The sequence below is a fragment of the Lytechinus pictus genome, unplaced genomic scaffold (assembly GCF_037042905.1).
Source record: "Lytechinus pictus isolate F3 Inbred unplaced genomic scaffold, Lp3.0 scaffold_19, whole genome shotgun sequence".
In the NCBI taxonomy this organism is placed as follows: domain Eukaryota; kingdom Metazoa; phylum Echinodermata; class Echinoidea; order Temnopleuroida; family Toxopneustidae; genus Lytechinus; species Lytechinus pictus.
Window position 1 is genome coordinate 12,055,692 of NW_026974140.1, and position 18,647 is coordinate 12,074,338.

At 34.5% G+C, this 18,647-nt stretch overlaps 9 non-coding genes across 9 annotated transcripts; 1 reads left to right on the forward strand and 8 right to left on the reverse strand.

Moving 5' to 3' along the window:
* The first annotated feature begins 4,110 nt into the window (after positions 1–4,110).
* On the forward strand, positions 4,111–4,182 carry TRNAW-CCA (transfer RNA tryptophan (anticodon CCA)). Its single transcript has one exon. It is a non-coding gene; the product is annotated as a tRNA-Trp (tRNA).
* A 702-nt stretch (positions 4,183–4,884) lies between these two features.
* On the reverse strand, positions 4,885–4,956 carry TRNAW-CCA (transfer RNA tryptophan (anticodon CCA)). The gene has a single exon. It is a non-coding gene; the product is annotated as a tRNA-Trp (tRNA).
* A 625-nt stretch (positions 4,957–5,581) lies between these two features.
* Positions 5,582–5,653, reverse strand: TRNAW-CCA (transfer RNA tryptophan (anticodon CCA)). Its single transcript has one exon. It is a non-coding gene; the product is annotated as a tRNA-Trp (tRNA).
* Positions 5,654–8,642: 2,989 nt separating this feature from the next.
* TRNAW-CCA (transfer RNA tryptophan (anticodon CCA)) lies at positions 8,643–8,714 on the reverse strand. Its single transcript has one exon. It is a non-coding gene; the product is annotated as a tRNA-Trp (tRNA).
* A 625-nt stretch (positions 8,715–9,339) lies between these two features.
* Positions 9,340–9,411, reverse strand: TRNAW-CCA (transfer RNA tryptophan (anticodon CCA)). Its single transcript has one exon. It is a non-coding gene; the product is annotated as a tRNA-Trp (tRNA).
* A 2,988-nt stretch (positions 9,412–12,399) lies between these two features.
* On the reverse strand, positions 12,400–12,471 carry TRNAW-CCA (transfer RNA tryptophan (anticodon CCA)). Its single transcript has one exon. It is a non-coding gene; the product is annotated as a tRNA-Trp (tRNA).
* Positions 12,472–13,096: 625 nt separating this feature from the next.
* Positions 13,097–13,168, reverse strand: TRNAW-CCA (transfer RNA tryptophan (anticodon CCA)). Its single transcript has one exon. It is a non-coding gene; the product is annotated as a tRNA-Trp (tRNA).
* Positions 13,169–16,155: 2,987 nt separating this feature from the next.
* Positions 16,156–16,227, reverse strand: TRNAW-CCA (transfer RNA tryptophan (anticodon CCA)). The gene has a single exon. It is a non-coding gene; the product is annotated as a tRNA-Trp (tRNA).
* Positions 16,228–16,744: 517 nt separating this feature from the next.
* On the reverse strand, positions 16,745–16,816 carry TRNAW-CCA (transfer RNA tryptophan (anticodon CCA)). Its single transcript has one exon. It is a non-coding gene; the product is annotated as a tRNA-Trp (tRNA).
* Between the last annotated feature and the right edge of the window lie 1,831 nt (positions 16,817–18,647).

Consider the following 18,647-nt stretch of genomic DNA (forward strand, 5'->3'; position numbering starts at 1 on the left):
CTTAAGGAATACCCACAACCCAACGTACAGATGTCGGGTTTGGGGGCCATATAGACTCCCAGAAAAGTTTCACGACTAGAAGGATTATGGAAAAAAAGAAAATGAAAAGAAACAGGGTAAAATAATTATGATGTACTTTTAGATATCATATCAAACTCTATCACAAAAATTTAGACTCAGTACGCCACTGCCCCCTCCCTATTAACTAAGAAAAACTAAAATAATGTTCACCGGAGTACAAATTTGTGTCAGTCACCTCGCCCCCCCCCCCCCCCCCAACTATGAACACCGATCGACAGTCGTGCTGCTCAGGGGCAAAACCAACAATATCCAAGAGCAGAAGGGGTCGGGAAAAAAATCATCCACATTTTCCCCTTTCGGCTTCTTAAAGAGCCCAAAGCCAGGGTAGCTACATGTATATACAAGATAGTTATAAAAGTATTAGCTGTATTTCGACAAACAATTAAAATTCAAGCCTAAGTAAATGATATGAGCACAAAGCACAAGAAAGAACTGAATTCTTTAGATTTGTCGATACGAGAAAGGGAGATTTTAACCACATTTTCATTTCACGAAAAAAATATGAATCTCACTAAAGAAATACTGCGAGCGCGAAGCGCGATTTAATATACAGACATGATAAAGATGGGATCCGGATATTGATTTGTTTGTAAGAATTAGCGACAGGATGAGGATACGGAACTTACCAAACAAGTAGTGTAATCGCGAAACGCGAGCTGATTTTGTTGATAAAAATATAATATACCGGCCTAAAAAAAATGACATACCAAGGACTGATCATGATTGTATGATTAAATGAACAATATAGGTTCTGATGCAGAAGAAAGCGAAAGTTTGATTCAAACAAAGTTTATTCGAAAGAAACCGAAGTTTCGACGTAAGTTATTCGTTTAATGACAATTACAAATATATTAAACCATATCAACAACAATAAGAAATTTAAACAGTTTCAATATTTTGTCATTGCTCGTGTAAGCCTGAAGAAGATGTGTTACATCGAAATTTTGGATTTCATTTAAATAAACTATGTTAGAGATTAATTAATTATTCTTACGTAATAAGGCAAGTGTGTTGTGACTTGAAAACGGGACATTTCTGGACAATTTTATGATCAGTTTACGCATTTCACTAGCGGTCTGATAGTCATGATTATGCAAGGAAAAAAACAGTTGAAATTTGTTGATATCCAGACACGAAAAGGGGAACAATTTTATGCAATCACTAATTAATGTGTATTTTACAAAACAAACTAAAACAAGTGGAACGCCTCTGGCAGTCTCGCCTGCATTACGCAATTTAATAAAGCAGCAGTGCTAACTTTGAAAACTACTATAAAATAATCATTCACAAAAACATCATTCATATAATGACATAATACAACGTTCATTGACCATAAATGACATTTGAACGGAGACTTAAGACTGTCAACTACACCCATGTCCACATTTCATTCACTCTATCCATAAACTTTCAAAGTTATGATGGCACTTCAACAATTACCCCAACATGGCCTACGTTTATTGACCTTAACTGACCTTTGACTTGGTTTTGTGACCTGAAACTCACAGGGGATGTTCAGTGATGCTTGATTACTCTTATATCCCAAGTTTTATGAACTAGATCCATAAACTTTCAGAGTTAGGATGGTAATTTAACATATACCCCCAACACGGCTAAAGTTCATTGACCTTAAATGACCATTGACCATGGTCATGTGACCTGAAACTCGCACAGGATATTCAGTAGTACTTGATTAACCTAATGTTCAAGTTTCATGAACTAAATCCATAAATTTTCAAAGTTATAATGGTAATTCAACAAATACCCCCAACTTGGCCAAAGTTCATTGACCCTAAATGACCTTTGACCTTGGTCATGTGACCTGAAACTCAGGCAGGATGTTCACTAATACTTGATTAACCTTATGTCCAAGTTTCATGGACTAGATCCATAAATTTTCAAAGTTATGATAGTAATTCAACAAATACCCCCAACTTGACCAAAGTTCATTGACCCTAAATGACCTTTGACCTTGGTCAAGTGACCTGAAACTCGAGCAGGATGTTCAATAATACTTGATTAACCTTATGCCCAAGTTTCATGAACTAGGTCCATATACTTTCTAAGTTATGATGTCATTTCAAAAACTTAACCTTCAGTTAAGATTTTGAAAATAATTTTCCCAACATGGTCTAAGTTCATTGACCCTAAATGACCTTTAACCTTGGTCATGTGACCTGAAACTCAGGCAGGATGTTCAGTAATACTTGATTAACCTTATGTCCAAGTTTCATGAACTAGGTCCATATACTTTCTAAGTTATGATGTCATTTCAAAAACTTAACCTTAGGTTAAGATTTGATGTTGACGCCGCCGCCGCCGCTGCCGTCGCCGCCGCCGCCGCCACCGCCGCCGCCGCCGCCGTCGGAAAAGCGGCGCCTATAGTCTCGCTCTGCTATGCAGGCGAGACAAAAACGAAACGAAAAAGAGCGAACTAAAATGTAATTTGCGTATGCATATGGATGGGATTGGAAACGAGACATTTAAAATACACTTAAACTAGAATGAGGATGAAGGCCTACTTTTGGAACAAAAATAATCAGTTAAATTTAATTGGAATAAGAGTATTGATCTATATATAGGCATGTAGGCCTATACACACAAAAAAGTAAGTGCCCCTTAAACAAACATCCATAATTCCGAACCAATGATAGTTTTTAATATATTTTAACATGAGCGTGTAGGTAATTTTATAAGCTACCCTCTGAGTAAATGTCATGGATGTGTTTAAAGTCATGCTTCAGTGAGCACCGCCAGAAGGCAAAATTGTCACTTTTCAGAAGTCACAAGCCAAATATCATGATTTTGATTCCACTTTATTGGAACGAATTCCAAATTCTCATCATGAAAAATAGTCAGAAGGCTTGTAATAGGTACTTTCTAAGAGACGATACAGGTTTTCGGCTAAATTTCACGGTTGAAGAAACACAAGTTATCATCAATCAGTTTTATCACCACACACTTTCCGAACTTTACATTTTCATGGTTGAGCGAGCACATTCGAAAATTTGGGAATGAATACTCTTTATACTGCATAAATGTATTATTTTCCTAACGATTTCTCAGGATCAGTTGAATTTATGGGCAAATCAGTGGTGGATCCAGAATTTTAAAATGGGGAGGAGCCGAGTAATTGGGGGAGCCACCAATTGTTTTAACAAGTTGTAGGGGATACTGCCATAAACCCCTATGATGATACGTCCCAAAACATTCTGCTCACTCAACCATAAACATACGATATCAAAATTCTGTGTGATGTGGCTAAATGATGGATAGTAAAACAGCATTTGCACAATAAAATTCACCTAAAAACGACCTTTGCCCAACTTTGTATTTGGACAATCTGAGAAACGACTCTTGTGACTTTGAAAAATTGTCATTTTTAATTCAATCTTTGATTACTCATGCATGACTCAACCGATCAATCTCATTTTTCCCCAGGAGTTGCTTGATGACTGTAGAAAATTACCTACGAAATATCATATTTCACAATTATTCAATTCAAAAGTTACAGTAACTTGATTTAGGGGGGACTTACTTTTTTTGTTGTGTATAGCTCAAACATTATGGCGCACACACCCCACCCATCCTGTAGCACACCCAACTCCCTCTCCCCCACCCTTTCTCTTTACCCTCTCAAACATTTCACTCTTCTTTCTCTCTCTCCCTCTTTTTCTCTGCCCCCAGATCTTTCCCTCTCTCACACACTTATTTCTAATTAATGAAATACTCCGACTTTGAGAATCATGACAAAAACCATCTTTTCAAATCATTTGATTTAGTTCCCCAATGCCGTAACCCCGTAACATCATTATGCCGCCCCATAAACACCGAAAAACCAGTGTGTACTTGAACCATCCTGTGTACATTACAAGTAGGCGTACAGGATATTGCCCGAGCAGACGACGTTGTGATTCATCTTGATTTAAAAATAGACATTAATCTCTGTACAGAGTAGGGATCAGTGTACAGAGTCCGACTTAATGCAGGTAGTTTTATTAACGGCATATATACCGTTTGGTTCATCCTGACTCCGTGGCGCAACGGTAGCGCGTCTGACTCCAGATCAGAAGGTTGCGTGTTCGAATCACGTCGGGGTCAAAGGAAATTATTTTGTTTGCAAGCTAATCGAAAGAGACATGCTCATAAACTGCGGTTTTATGTATAATGAATTGCAAACGAGACGTCTCTTCAACTATTCAACCATTTGTGGCAATGATATACAGTACTAAATCAAGTTTTCATCTGAAACATGACAAGGAGTTAACTGTCTTATGTAATATTTTTGGGGGGAGGTTAATGTGCTATCAATATATCGTTTTAGTCATTCAAATTTTTCAAATAAAAATTATATTAAAAAATGTATTTAAAATAAGAAGCAGGCAAATGCCATAAAGTTAGGTATAAAATATTATGTATGTAATTTTCGCTGTATGTTTTTTTTTTAAGAAATAAGATGGGTCACAATTTTTTTATATAACAAATGCTCGGTGAGGTGAAATATTAAACGAACATGCAAGGAAGCTCGAACAAAAAAACAAATAAACAACAACAAAAAAAAAGAATCCGCGATGATTATTCTGCAGCCTTTCTTTCACCTCAAATGAGGGAGGACGGGGTGTAAATAATAATTTAAAAAACTATAGAAAACAATATTACATCCCTTTCAAATAATATGGAAAACAAATTTGTCATGCTGACGGACATATTTATTGTTAATGTCATGAATCTTGTATATTGATATTGTTGTTATTTTTTACTGTAAGTAATGGGAAAATAAAATGATTTAGTAAAAAATACAATTGATCCCGACGTGATTTGAACACGCAACCTTCTGATCTGGAGTCAGACGCGCTACCGTTGCGCCACGGAATCATGTCGATCATTTGCGAAATAGTTATCACCTTGAGCAGACAGTGACATGATGTAATGTTTGTCTATATTTCCTAATCCTATGTGATTTTGAACTATATTATTATACCTGTACAAATAGTCCAATATAATGTTTGAGTAAATATACAGTTTTATTTCGTTAGTCGTTTTTAACTTGTTAAAACTGTATCATTTCAGGTAGCTTATAACCTTGTTATTCTTCTATCAATTAATATAAATTAATAAATGTTTTGTTTGATAAGAGTGGGGGTCCTTGAAAATAGCAATTTAAATGTTATACAACCATTGGGAAAGGGGGTAGGAGTCCGACTAAAAATTGGAGGAAAGTAGGGAAAGAGAAGAAGAAGAAGAAGAAAACAAAATGAAGGAGGAGGAGGAGAGGAAAGATAAGAGAAAAAGGTGGAGGAAGGAGAGAAAAAGATAACGAAAAAAATCAAAAAAAGGTGTACATATTTCTATATAAAGAAAATGTGGATGTAAATATGTATATTCTGAGTTTGTCGATTTTGGTGCGACAATATAAATTCATTTCTGTCCGATGACCTATTGTTATCGTCATTATACTGTAAGGAATGGGAAAATAAAATGATTTATTAAAAACTACGATTGATCCCGACGTGATTCGAACACGCAACCTTCTGATCTGGAGTCAGACGCGCTACCGTTGCGCCACGGAATCATGTCGATCAGTTGCGAAATAGTTCTCAACTTGAGCAGACAGTGACATGATGTAATGTTTGTCTATATTTCCTAATCCTATGTGATTTTTAACTACAGTGCGTATCAAAAAAAAGTTTACACTTTGAAAAAGCCCTGGAAATATACAAAAAAATATACAACATGTGGGTAATTTTCTCACATATATTTTTGTGTTTGCGTCTCATCTATCCAATGAAAGTAAAAGTTATGACAGAATGTCACTTGAGTGAGCACTGCCCATTTTTATAAAGCTCGCAGAAATATGTTTGTGCATAATATGCTCGTTTTTACGCTGTGTCAAGGGGAAAGGGCGAAATCAAACTTACCCTGCGAAACATTTCTCATGCTTTTCCCTTGCAATTTTAGTCAGTTGAAATAAAACGGATACATTCAAGCATTTTGTAACAATTTTGCCACCCTAATTGAAATTTCAACACTTATAAGCACCAGGGGCATCGATCCATTTTTCAGATTGGGGGGGGGGGCGAAATCATGAATCAACGTTCCAAAGGCGCTCGATCACACAAAACAAACAAACTCTCTCTCTCACACACACACATACATAGGCGTATTGTTATATATATATAATTATATTATAATTATATATATATATGACTCATGAGAAAGAGACACATATCTCACCAACAAATTAATGCGAGCGCGAAGCGCGAGCTGAAATTTTATACTATACTGACCTGAAAACAGGAAAAAGGTACCTGTTTAGGACTGTTTGTAGTAACTCATGAGGAGGATACATATCTCACTACACAGATAATGCGAGTGCAGAGAGCGAGCTGAAATTTCTATATATTCTGACCTGAAAGCTTGATATTCTAAGCATTTTTGGTATCAATGATTAAGATGGGTATCTAAAAGAACAATAGATGCGAGCGCGAAGCGCGAGCTGAAAATTTTGATATCTCGATCTGAAAAAAATTGACAGTTTAATAAACGTTTTTAATATAGAACAAAATATATATCCAACAAAAGATTATTGCAAATCGAAGCGGGAGTTCTTTTGAGGTTTAGAACTGAAAACGGGACATTCTATTCAATTATTTAATCATGAAAAGTATGGGGTTTTGCTACAGGAATGATGCAAGCGCGAAGCGCGAGCTGAAATTTTTTAAATTCCAATCTAAAAAGCGGACATTTTTAGCATGATTTTAAATAAAATATGAGTTGTGTATCTCAATCTCGATTGCTGATTTCTGTGTAACATTACAATCTTATTTCATTTTTGCACATGCGGAATTATAGGGGGCAAAACGATATGTTTGCCCCCCAATATTTTCATTGGTGGGGCGATCGCCCCCCCCCCAGGATCGACGCCTCTGATAAGCACAACCTTTACCCTTTTTGTGCCAGCTGGATCTGAGGATATAACTGAATCTGAACAAAAGTTTATATCAGACATCTCCAGCATTTTTTCACTAAGTTTTTATTATTTTAAGTCGGTCTACATTTCATTTTTTATTCAATACTTGTTTCTCCACATTAACTTTTCCCAAGCTTGACAATGATTAACAAAATAAAAATCAAGCCTAAGCCATTTCATGTAAATCACAGCTCAGTGTAGAGCAAATATCGTCACGCACGATGACCTCGGCGTGTGGGGAGTGGGGTGGGGCGCAATGCACTCTTCGAAGTGTTTTGGGCAAGGAAACAAGTTAAAAAAAAGGTAAAAGATATCTTCAAATCAATTTTACTAGCTAAATTACACGTGTTATTCATGATTAAGGTCTACTTTTATTCGCATAACTATTTCAAAGTTATGCGCAAATCATTTTTCACCAACTTTTCAAAAGTAAGTGATGTTCACTCAAGCGGAAACATTTTTCGACAGTTGTATCGTAATTTGCTTAAATGGATCTGTACCAATGTTAAAATGTGGAAAAATCTTCAGGATATTACAAATGTATAATTTTACAGGATTTTTTCTAAGTGTAAACTTTTTTTGATACGCACTGTATATTATAACGTTATAAATAGTCCAATATAATGTTTGAGCAAATATACAGTTTTATTTCGTTAGTCGTTTTTAACTTGTTTAAACTGTATGATTTCAGGCAGTTTATATCCTTGTTATTCTTCTATCAATTAATATGAATTAATAGATGTTTTGTTTGATAAGAGGAAACAAGTTAAAAAAGGTAAAAGATATCTTCAAATCAATTTTACTAGCTAAATTACACGTGTTATTCATGATAAAGGTCTACTTTTATTCGCATAACTATTTCAAAGTTATGCGCAAATCATTTTTCACCAACTTTTCAAAAGTAAGTGATGTTCACTCAAGCGGAAACATTTTTCGACAGTTGTATCGTAATTTGCTTAAATGGATCTGTACCAATGTTAAAATGTGGAAAAATCTTCAGGATATTACAAATGTATAATTTTACAGGATTTTTTCTAAGTGTAAACTTTTTTTGATACTCACTGTATATTATAACGTTACAAATACTCCAATATAATGTTTGAGCAAATATACAGTTTTATTTCGTTAGTCGTTTTTAACTTGTTTAAACTGTATGATTTCAGGCAGTTTATATCCTTGTTATTCTTCTATCAATTAATATGAATTAATAGATGTTTTGTTTGATAAGAGTGGAGGCCCTTTGAAATCGCAATCATAATGTTATACAACCATAGGGTAAGGGGGGGCAGGAGAACGACCAAAAATGGAGGAAGTAGGGAAAGAGAAGAAGAAGAAGAAGAAGAAAACAAAAAGAAGGAGGAGGAGAAAGATAAGAGAAAAAGGTGGAGGGAGGAGAGAAAAAGCTAACGCAAAAAAATCAGAAAAAGGTGTATATGTTTCTATATAAAGAAAATGTGGATGTAAATATGAATATTCTGAGTTTGTCGATTTTGGTGCGACAATATAAATTCATTTCTGTCCGATGACCTATTGTTATCGTCATTATACTGTAAGGAATGGGGAAATAAAATGATCTATTAAAAACTACAATTGATCCCGACGTGATTTGAACACGCAACCTTCTGATCTGGAGTCAGACGCGCTACCGTTGCGCCACGGAATCATGTCGATCAATTGCGAAATAGTTCTCACCTTGAGCAGACAGTGACATGATGTAATGTTTGTCTATATTTCCTAATCCTATGTGATTTTGAACTATATTATTATACCTGTACAAATAGTCCAATATAATGTTTGAGTAAATATACAGTTTTATTTCGTTAGTCGTTTTTAACTTGTTAAAACTGTATCATTTCAGGTAGCTTATAACCTTGTTATTCTTCTATCAATTAATATAAATTAATAAATGTTTTGTTTGATAAGAGTGGGGGTCCTTGAAAATAGCAATTTAAATGTTATACAACCATTGGGAAAGGGGGTAGGAGTCCGACTAAAAATTGGAGGAAAGTAGGGAAAGAGAAGAAGAAGAAGAAGAAAACAAAATGAAGGAGGAGGAGGAGAGGAAAGATAAGAGAAAAGGGTGGAGGAAGGAGAGAAAAAGATAACGAAAAAAATCAGAAAAAGGTGTACATATTTCTATATAAAGAAAATGTGGATGTAAATATGTATATTCTGAGTTTGTCGATTTTGGTGCGACAATATAAATTCATTTCTGTCCGATGACCTATTGTTATCGTCATTATACTGTAAGGAATGGGAAAATAAAATGATTTATTAAAAACTACGATTGATCCCGACGTGATTCGAACACGCAACCTTCTGATCTGGAGTCAGACGCGCTACCGTTGCGCCACGGAATCATGTCGATCAATTGCGAAATAGTTCTCAACTTGAGCAGACAGTGACATGATGTAATGTTTGTCTATATTTCCTAATCCTATGTGATTTTTAACTACAGTGCGTATCAAAAAAAAGTTTACACTTTGAAAAAGCCCTGGAAATTAAAAAAATATACAACATGTGGGTAATTTTCTCACATATATTTTTGTGTTTGCGTCTCATCTATCCAATGAAAGTAAAAGTTATGACAGAATGTCACTTGAGTGAGCACTGCCCATTTTTATAAAGCTCGCAGAAATATGTTTGTGCATAATATGCTCGTTTTTACGCTGTGTCAAGGGGAAAGGGCGAAATCAAACTTACCCTGCGAAACATTTCTCATGCTTTTCCCTTGCAATTTTAGTCAGTTGAAATAAAACGGATACATTCAAGCATTTTGTAACAATTTTGCCACCCTAATTGAAATTTCAACACTTATAAGCACCAGGGGCATCGATCCATTTTTCAGATTGGGGGGGGGGGGCGAAATCATGAATCAACGTTCCAAAGGCGCTCGATCACACAAAACAAACAAACTCTCTCTCTCACACACACACACACATAGGCGTATTGTTATATATATATAATTATATTATAATTATATATATATATGACTCATGAGAAAGAGACACATATCTCACCAACAAATTAATGCGAGCGCGAAGCGCGAGCTGAAATTTTATACTATACTGACCTGAAAACAGGAAAAAGGTACCTGTTTAGGACTGTTTGTAGTAACTCATGAGGAGGATACATATCTCACTACACAGATAATGCGAGTGCAGAGAGCGAGCTGAAATTTCTATATATTCTGACCTGAAAGCTTGATATTCTAAGCATTTTTGGTATCAATGATTAAGATGGGTATCTAAAAGAACAATAGATGCGAGCGCGAAGCGCGAGCTGAAAATTTTGATATCTCGATCTGAAAAAAATTGACAGTTTAATAAACGTTTTTAATATAGAACAAAATATATATCCAACAAAAGATTATTGCAAATCGAAGCGGGAGTTCTTTTGAGGTTTAGAACTGAAAACGGGACATTCTATTCAATTATTTAATCATGAAAAGTATGGGGTTTTGCTACAGGAATGATGCAAGCGCGAAGCGCGAGCTGAAAATTTTTAAATTCCAATCTAAAAAGCGGACATTTTTAGCATGATTTTAAATAAAATATGAGTTGTGTATCTCAATCTCGATTGCTGATTTCTGTGTAACATTACAATCTTATTTCATTTTTGCACATGCGGAATTATAGGGGGCAAAACGATATGTTTGCCCCCCAATATTTTCATTGGTGGGGCGATCGCCCCCCCCCAGGATCGACGCCTCTGATAAGCACAACCTTTACCCTTTTTGTGCCAGCTGGATCTGAGGATATAACTGAATCTGAACAAAAGTTTATATCAGACATCTCCAGCATTTTTTCACTAAGTTTTTATTATTTTAAGTCGGTCTACATTTCATTTTTTATTCAATACTTGTTTCTCCACATTAACTTTTCCCAAGCTTGACAATGATTAACAAAATAAAAATCAAGCCTAAGCCATTTCATGTAAATCACAGCTCAGTGTAGAGCAAATATCGTCACGCACGATGACCTCGGCGTGTGGGGAGTGGGGTGGGGCGCAATGCACTCTTCGAAGTGTTTTGGGCAAGGAAACAAGTTAAAAAAAAGGTAAAAGATATCTTCAAATCAATTTTACTAGCTAAATTACACGTGTTATTCATGATTAAGGTCTACTTTTATTCGCATAACTATTTCAAAGTTATGCGCAAATCATTTTTCACCAACTTTTCAAAAGTAAGTGATGTTCACTCAAGCGGAAACATTTTTCGACAGTTGTATCGTAATTTGCTTAAATGGATCTGTACCAATGTTAAAATGTGGAAAAATCTTCAGGATATTACAAATGTATAATTTTACAGGATTTTTTCTAAGTGTAAACTTTTTTTGATACGCACTGTATATTATAACGTTATAAATAGTCCAATATAATGTTTGAGCAAATATACAGTTTTATTTCGTTAGTCGTTTTTAACTTGTTTAAACTGTATGATTTCAGGCAGTTTATATCCTTGTTATTCTTCTATCAATTAATATGAATTAATAGATGTTTTGTTTGATAAGAGGAAACAAGTTAAAAAAGGTAAAAGATATCTTCAAATCAATTTTACTAGCTAAATTACACGTGTTATTCATGATTAAGGTCTACTTTTATTCGCATAACTATTTCAAAGTTATGCGCAAATCATTTTTCACCAACTTTTCAAAAGTAAGTGATGTTCACTCAAGCGGAAACATTTTTCGACAGTTGTATCGTAATTTGCTTAAATGGATCTGTACCAATGTTAAAATGTGGAAAAATCTTCAGGATATTACAAATGTATAATTTTACAGGATTTTTTCTAAGTGTAAACTTTTTTTGATACGCACTGTATATTATAACGTTACAAATACTCCAATATAATGTTTGAGCAAATATACAGTTTTATTTCGTTAGTCGTTTTTAACTTGTTTAAACTGTATGATTTCAGGCAGTTTATATCCTTGTTATTCTTCTATCAATTAATATGAATTAATAGATGTTTTGTTTGATAAGAGTGGAGGCCCTTTGAAATCGCAATCATAATGTTATACAACCATAGGGTAAGGGGGTCAGGAGAACGACCAAAAATGGAGGAAGTAGGGAAAGAGAAGAAGAAGAAGAAGAAGAAGAAAACAAAAAGAAGGAGGAGGAGAAAGATAAGAGAAAAAGGTGGAGGGAGGAGAGAAAAAGCTAACGCAAAAAAATCAGAAAAAGGTGTATATGTTTCTATATAAAGAAAATGTGGATGTAAATATGAATATTCTGAGTTTGTCGATTTTGGTGCGACAATATAAATTCATTTCTGTCCGATGACCTATTGTTATCGTCATTATACTGTAAGGAATGGGGAAATAAAATGATCTATTAAAAACTACAATTGATCCCGACGTGATTTGAACACGCAACCTTCTGATCTGGAGTCAGACGCGCTACCGTTGCGCCACGGAATCATGTCGATCAATTGCGAAATAGTTCTCACCTTGAGCAGACAGTGACATGATGTAATGTTTGTCTATATTTCCTAATCCTATGTGATTTTGAACTATATTATTATACCTGTACAAATAGTCCAATATAATGTTTGAGTAAATATACAGTTTTATTTCGTTAGTCGTTTTTAACTTGTTAAAACTGTATCATTTCAGGTAGCTTATAACCTTGTTATTCTTCTATCAATTAATATAAATTAATAAATGTTTTGTTTGATAAGAGTGGGGGTCCTTGAAAATAGCAATTTAAATGTTATACAACCATTGGGAAAGGGGGTAGGAGTCCGACTAAAAATTGGAGGAAAGTAGGGAAAGAGAAGAAGAAGAAGAAGAAAACAAAATGAAGGAGGAGGAGGAGAGGAAAGATAAGAGAAAAGGGTGGAGGAAGGAGAGAAAAAGATAACGAAAAAAATCAGAAAAAGGTGTACATATTTCTATATAAAGAAAATGTGGATGTAAATATGTATATTCTGAGTTTGTCGATTTTGGTGCGACAATATAAATTCATTTCTGTCCGATGACCTATTGTTATCGTCATTATACTGTAAGGAATGGGAAAATAAAATGATTTATTAAAAACTACGATTGATCCCGACGTGATTCGAACACGCAACCTTCTGATCTGGAGTCAGACGCGCTACCGTTGCGCCACGGAATCATGTCGATCAATTGCGAAATAGTTCTCAACTTGAGCAGACAGTGACATGATGTAATGTTTGTCTATATTTCCTAATCCTATGTGATTTTTAACTACAGTGCGTATCAAAAAAAAGTTTACACTTTGAAAAAGCCCTGGAAATTAAAAAAATATACAACATGTGGGTAATTTTCTCACATATATTTTTGTGTTTGCGTCTCATCTATCCAATGAAAGTAAAAGTTATGACAGAATGTCACTTGAGTGAGCACTGCCCATTTTTATAAAGCTCGCAGAAATATGTTTGTGCATAATATGCTCGTTTTTACGCTGTGTCAAGGGGAAAGGGCGAAATCAAACTTACCCTGCGAAACATTTCTCATGCTTTTCCCTTGCAATTTTAGTCAGTTGAAATAAAACGGATACATTCAAGCATTTTGTAACAATTTTGCCACCCTAATTGAAATTTCAACACTTATAAGCACCAGGGGCATCGATCCATTTTTCAGATTGGGGGGGGGGGCGAAATCATGAATCAACGTTCCAAAGGCGCTCGATCACACAAAACAAACAAACTCTCTCTCTCACACACACACACACATAGGCGTATTGTTATATATATATAATTATATTATAATTATATATATATATGACTCATGAGAAAGAGACACATATCTCACCAACAAATTAATGCGAGCGCGAAGCGCGAGCTGAAATTTTATACTATACTGACCTGAAAACAGGAAAAAGGTACCTGTTTAGGACTGTTTGTAGTAACTCATGAGGAGGATACATATCTCACTACACAGATAATGCGAGTGCAGAGAGCGAGCTGAAATTTCTATATATTCTGACCTGAAAGCTTGATATTCTAAGCATTTTTGGTATCAATGATTAAGATGGGTATCTAAAAGAACAATAGATGCGAGCGCGAAGCGCGAGCTGAAAATTTTGATATCTCGATCTGAAAAAAATTGACAGTTTAATAAACGTTTTTAATATAGAACAAAATATATATCCAACAAAAGATTATTGCAAATCGAAGCGGGAGTTCTTTTGAGGTTTAGAACTGAAAACGGGACATTCTATTCAATTATTTAATCATGAAAAGTATGGGGTTTTGCTACAGGAATGATGCAAGCGCGAAGCGCGAGCTGAAAATTTTTAAATTCCAATCTAAAAAGCGGACATTTTTAGCATGATTTTAAATAAAATATGAGTTGTGTATCTCAATCTCGATTGCTGATTTCTGTGTAACATTACAATCTTATTTCATTTTTGCACATGCGGAATTATAGGGGGCAAAACGATATGTTTGCCCCCCAATATTTTCATTGGTGGGGCGATCGCCCCCCCCCAGGATCGACGCCTCTGATAAGCACAACCTTTACCCTTTTTGTGCCAGCTGGATCTGAGGATATAACTGAATCTGAACAAAAGTTTATATCAGACATCTCCAGCATTTTTTCACTAAGTTTTTATTATTTTAAGTCGGTCTACATTTCATTTTTTATTCAATACTTGTTTCTCCACATTAACTTTTCCCAAGCTTGACAATGATTAACAAAATAAAAATCAAGCCTAAGCCATTTCATGTAAATCACAGCTCAGTGTAGAGCAAATATCGTCACGCACGATGACCTCGGCGTGTGGGGAGTGGGGTGGGGCGCAATGCACTCTTCGAAGTGTTTTGGGCAAGGAAACAAGTTAAAAAAAAGGTAAAAGATATCTTCAAATCAATTTTACTAGCTAAATTACACGTGTTATTCATGATTAAGGTCTACTTTTATTCGCATAACTATTTCAAAGTTATGCGCAAATCATTTTTCACCAACTTTTCAAAAGTAAGTGATGTTCACTCAAGCGGAAACATTTTTCGACAGTTGTATCGTAATTTGCTTAAATGGATCTGTACCAATGTTAAAATGTGGAAAAATCTTCAGGATATTACAAATGTATAATTTTACAGGATTTTTTCTAAGTGTAAACTTTTTTTGATACGCACTGTATATTATAACGTTATAAATAGTCCAATATAATGTTTGAGCAAATATACAGTTTTATTTCGTTAGTCGTTTTTAACTTGTTTAAACTGTATGATTTCAGGCAGTTTATATCCTTGTTATTCTTCTATCAATTAATATGAATTAATAGATGTTTTGTTTGATAAGAGGAAACAAGTTAAAAAAGGTAAAAGATATCTTCAAATCAATTTTACTAGCTAAATTACACGTGTTATTCATGATTAAGGTCTACTTTTATTCGCATAACTATTTCAAAGTTATGCGCAAATCATTTTTCACCAACTTTTCAAAAGTAAGTGATGTTCACTCAAGCGGAAACATTTTTCGACAGTTGTATCGTAATTTGCTTAAATGGATCTGTACCAATGTTAAAATGTGGAAAAATCTTCAGGATATTACAAATGTATAATTTTACAGGATTTTTTCTAAGTGTAAACTTTTTTTGATACGCACTGTATATTATAACGTTACAAATACTCCAATATAATGTTTGAGCAAATATACAGTTTTATTTCGTTAGTCGTTTTTAACTTGTTTAAACTGTATGATTTCAGGCAGTTTATATCCTTGTTATTCTTCTATCAATTAATATGAATTAATAGATGTTTTGTTTGATAAGAGTGGAGGCCCTTTGAAATCGCAATCATAATGTTATACAACCATAGGGTAAGGGGGTCAGGAGAACGACCAAAAATGGAGGAAGTAGGGAAAGAGAAGAAGAAGAAGAAGAAGAAGAAAACAAAAAGAAGGAGGAGGAGAAAGATAAGAGAAAAAGGTGGAGGGAGGAGAGAAAAAGCTAACGCAAAAAAATCAGAAAAAGGTGTATATGTTTCTATATAAAGAAAATGTGGATGTAAATATGAATATTCTGAGTTTGTCGATTTTGGTGCGACAATATAAATTCATTTCTGTCCGATGACCTATTGTTATCGTCATTATACTGTAAGGAATGGGGAAATAAAATGATCTATTAAAAACTACAATTGATCCCGACGTGATTTGAACACGCAACCTTCTGATCTGGAGTCAGACGCGCTACCGTTGCGCCACGGAATCATGTCGATCAATTGCGAAATAGTTCTCACCTTGAGCAGACAGTGACATGATGTAATGTTTGTCTATATTTCCTAATCCTACGTGATTTTGAACAATATTATACCGTTACAAATAGGCCAATGTAATGTTTGAGCAAATATACAGTTTTATTTCGTTAGTCGTTTTTAACTTGTTTAAACTGTATCATTTCAGGTAGTTTATAACCTTGTTATCCTTCTATCAATTAATATAAATTAATAAATGATTTGTTTGATAAGAGTGGGGGCCCTTGAAAATCGCAATCTAAATGTTATACAACCATATAATAATAAGTAGTAGGGAAAGAGAAGAAGAAGAAGAATAAGAAGGAGGAGGAGAAGGAGGTGGAAGAGAAAAAGAAAACGCAAAAAAAGAAGGTATATTGAGTTTGTCGATTTTGGTGCGACAATATAAATTCATTTCTGTCCGATGACCGATTATTATCGTTATAATTTTCTGTAAGAAAAGAGAAATAAAATGATTTAGTAAAATCTACGATTGATCCCGACGTGATTTGAACACGCAACCTTCTGATCTGGAGTCAGACGCGCTACCGTTGCGCCACGGAATCAAGTCGATCACTTGTGAAATAGTTCTTATCTTAATCAAAAAGTGAAATGATGCAATATTTGCCATTCTTTCCTACGTGATTTTGAACAATACACCGGGGAAGGGGGGGGGGGGGTCATAAAGTTGTTCATACGCAGTATAAAAAACACGTTGTTTAAGCCTGTCACTCTAACAACAAGTTGTTTAAAATTTTTAAACAATTTTAAATAGTTGTTTTAAGCGTTTAAACAGTTTAAACAGTAGTTTTTAGTGTTACGGGCTTAAACAACTTGCTCAAAATTTTAAACAGCGTTTTACAGTGAAGTTAAGAGCGACTTTAAGAACGACTGGTAATAATTTTTTACGTGCTAAACAATTGCCAGTGAACATTTTGGTGTATACCACCACAAGAAATGATAACCAGTCGTTCTTAATGTCACTCTTATCTTATGAACAGCTTTATGAAACGGCCCCGGTATCCGTCAAAAGTCCAATACAATGTCTGAGTGAAAATCTCACAAAAATCGTAAATCATTTTGAAAATTGTTATTTCCCTTACAACAATAATATATCCTAACAACAAAATGTAAAGTAATATCCTAACAATTACAAAATGGTCATTTTGCCTCCGACGAAGATTCTGCTAGGATCGAAAGCTTAGGCCCCTTTTTGACTTTATAATTTACTCCATTGGCTCTCTTTTATTAGATAAGCAGTTTTCAGCAGCTTCTTTTTGCCAATTACAAAATGTAAAGTAAATGTTTTGTCTGAAGAGTGGCGCCCCTTGAAAATCACAATTCCTAATGTACTAAAACCAATGGGAAAGGGGACAGAAGAACAACAAAAATGAAGGGGTAGGAGAGAAAGAAGAAAAAAAAAGAAAAAGGAGAAGAACATGAAAAAGGGGGAAAAGGAGGATGAAGAGAAGTCAACGTACAGAAAAATCAGAAAATGGGCATATGTTTCTATTCAAAGCAAACATGAATGTTAACATTTCTATTTCTGAGGTTGTCGATATTGTGTTACTATAAAAATTCATTTCTGTCCAATTTCTTTACAGGTTACCAAATCGAACATAATCTTTGTACCTATTCATAAATCCGTCCGATCTGATTATTGTGTCTATTATTATGTAACTTGGGAATTTGATAGGCCTTTGAACAAATGAATTGTTTACTTATCAAATTTGTATCACATTCGAGAAACGGTTTAGTCAACTTTGTCTGAATTAGCCTTATCATTCAAGTCCACGTGTCATTTTCTAAGAGAAATGTGCTCATTTTTTTATAATTAGATTTTTTTTTCTGGCATGGAATATAAAGCAAATAATAACCTTTTGGTTTCAGTAGATGAGACAACTATCACTCGGCGATATAAATGTAGACATCATCTTCCATCAGCTTCAATTAATAGCTACATCCATTATCACCTCTGATATGATAGTTTGTCTTTTTAATTTTCATCAATGGTAGTTACTTGCTTACGGTCTCTCTACCCTCTACATAGCGTTTTCACCCATCGACCAACCCATCTTCCATCCTTCCATCATCTATCAATTTATTTTCTTTATCCATCCATCCTTCATTTTGTCCATTCATTATGTGATCTTTCTGATTATTCATAAATTCATCGCATATGTCTTCACATCAATTCCCAACTACTCATTCTACATAATAAACCAGCAGACCAACTTTTGCTAAAACCATAACTATCAGAAATAGTTTGCACACCAACACACCACAATCCAGAATAAACATGCATAATAATTCATAAGCAATACTCTTCACTGACCATTCTTTTTCTTTTTACTTCAAATTATTGGCTTGATAACAACACACAGAAAACAGAGATAG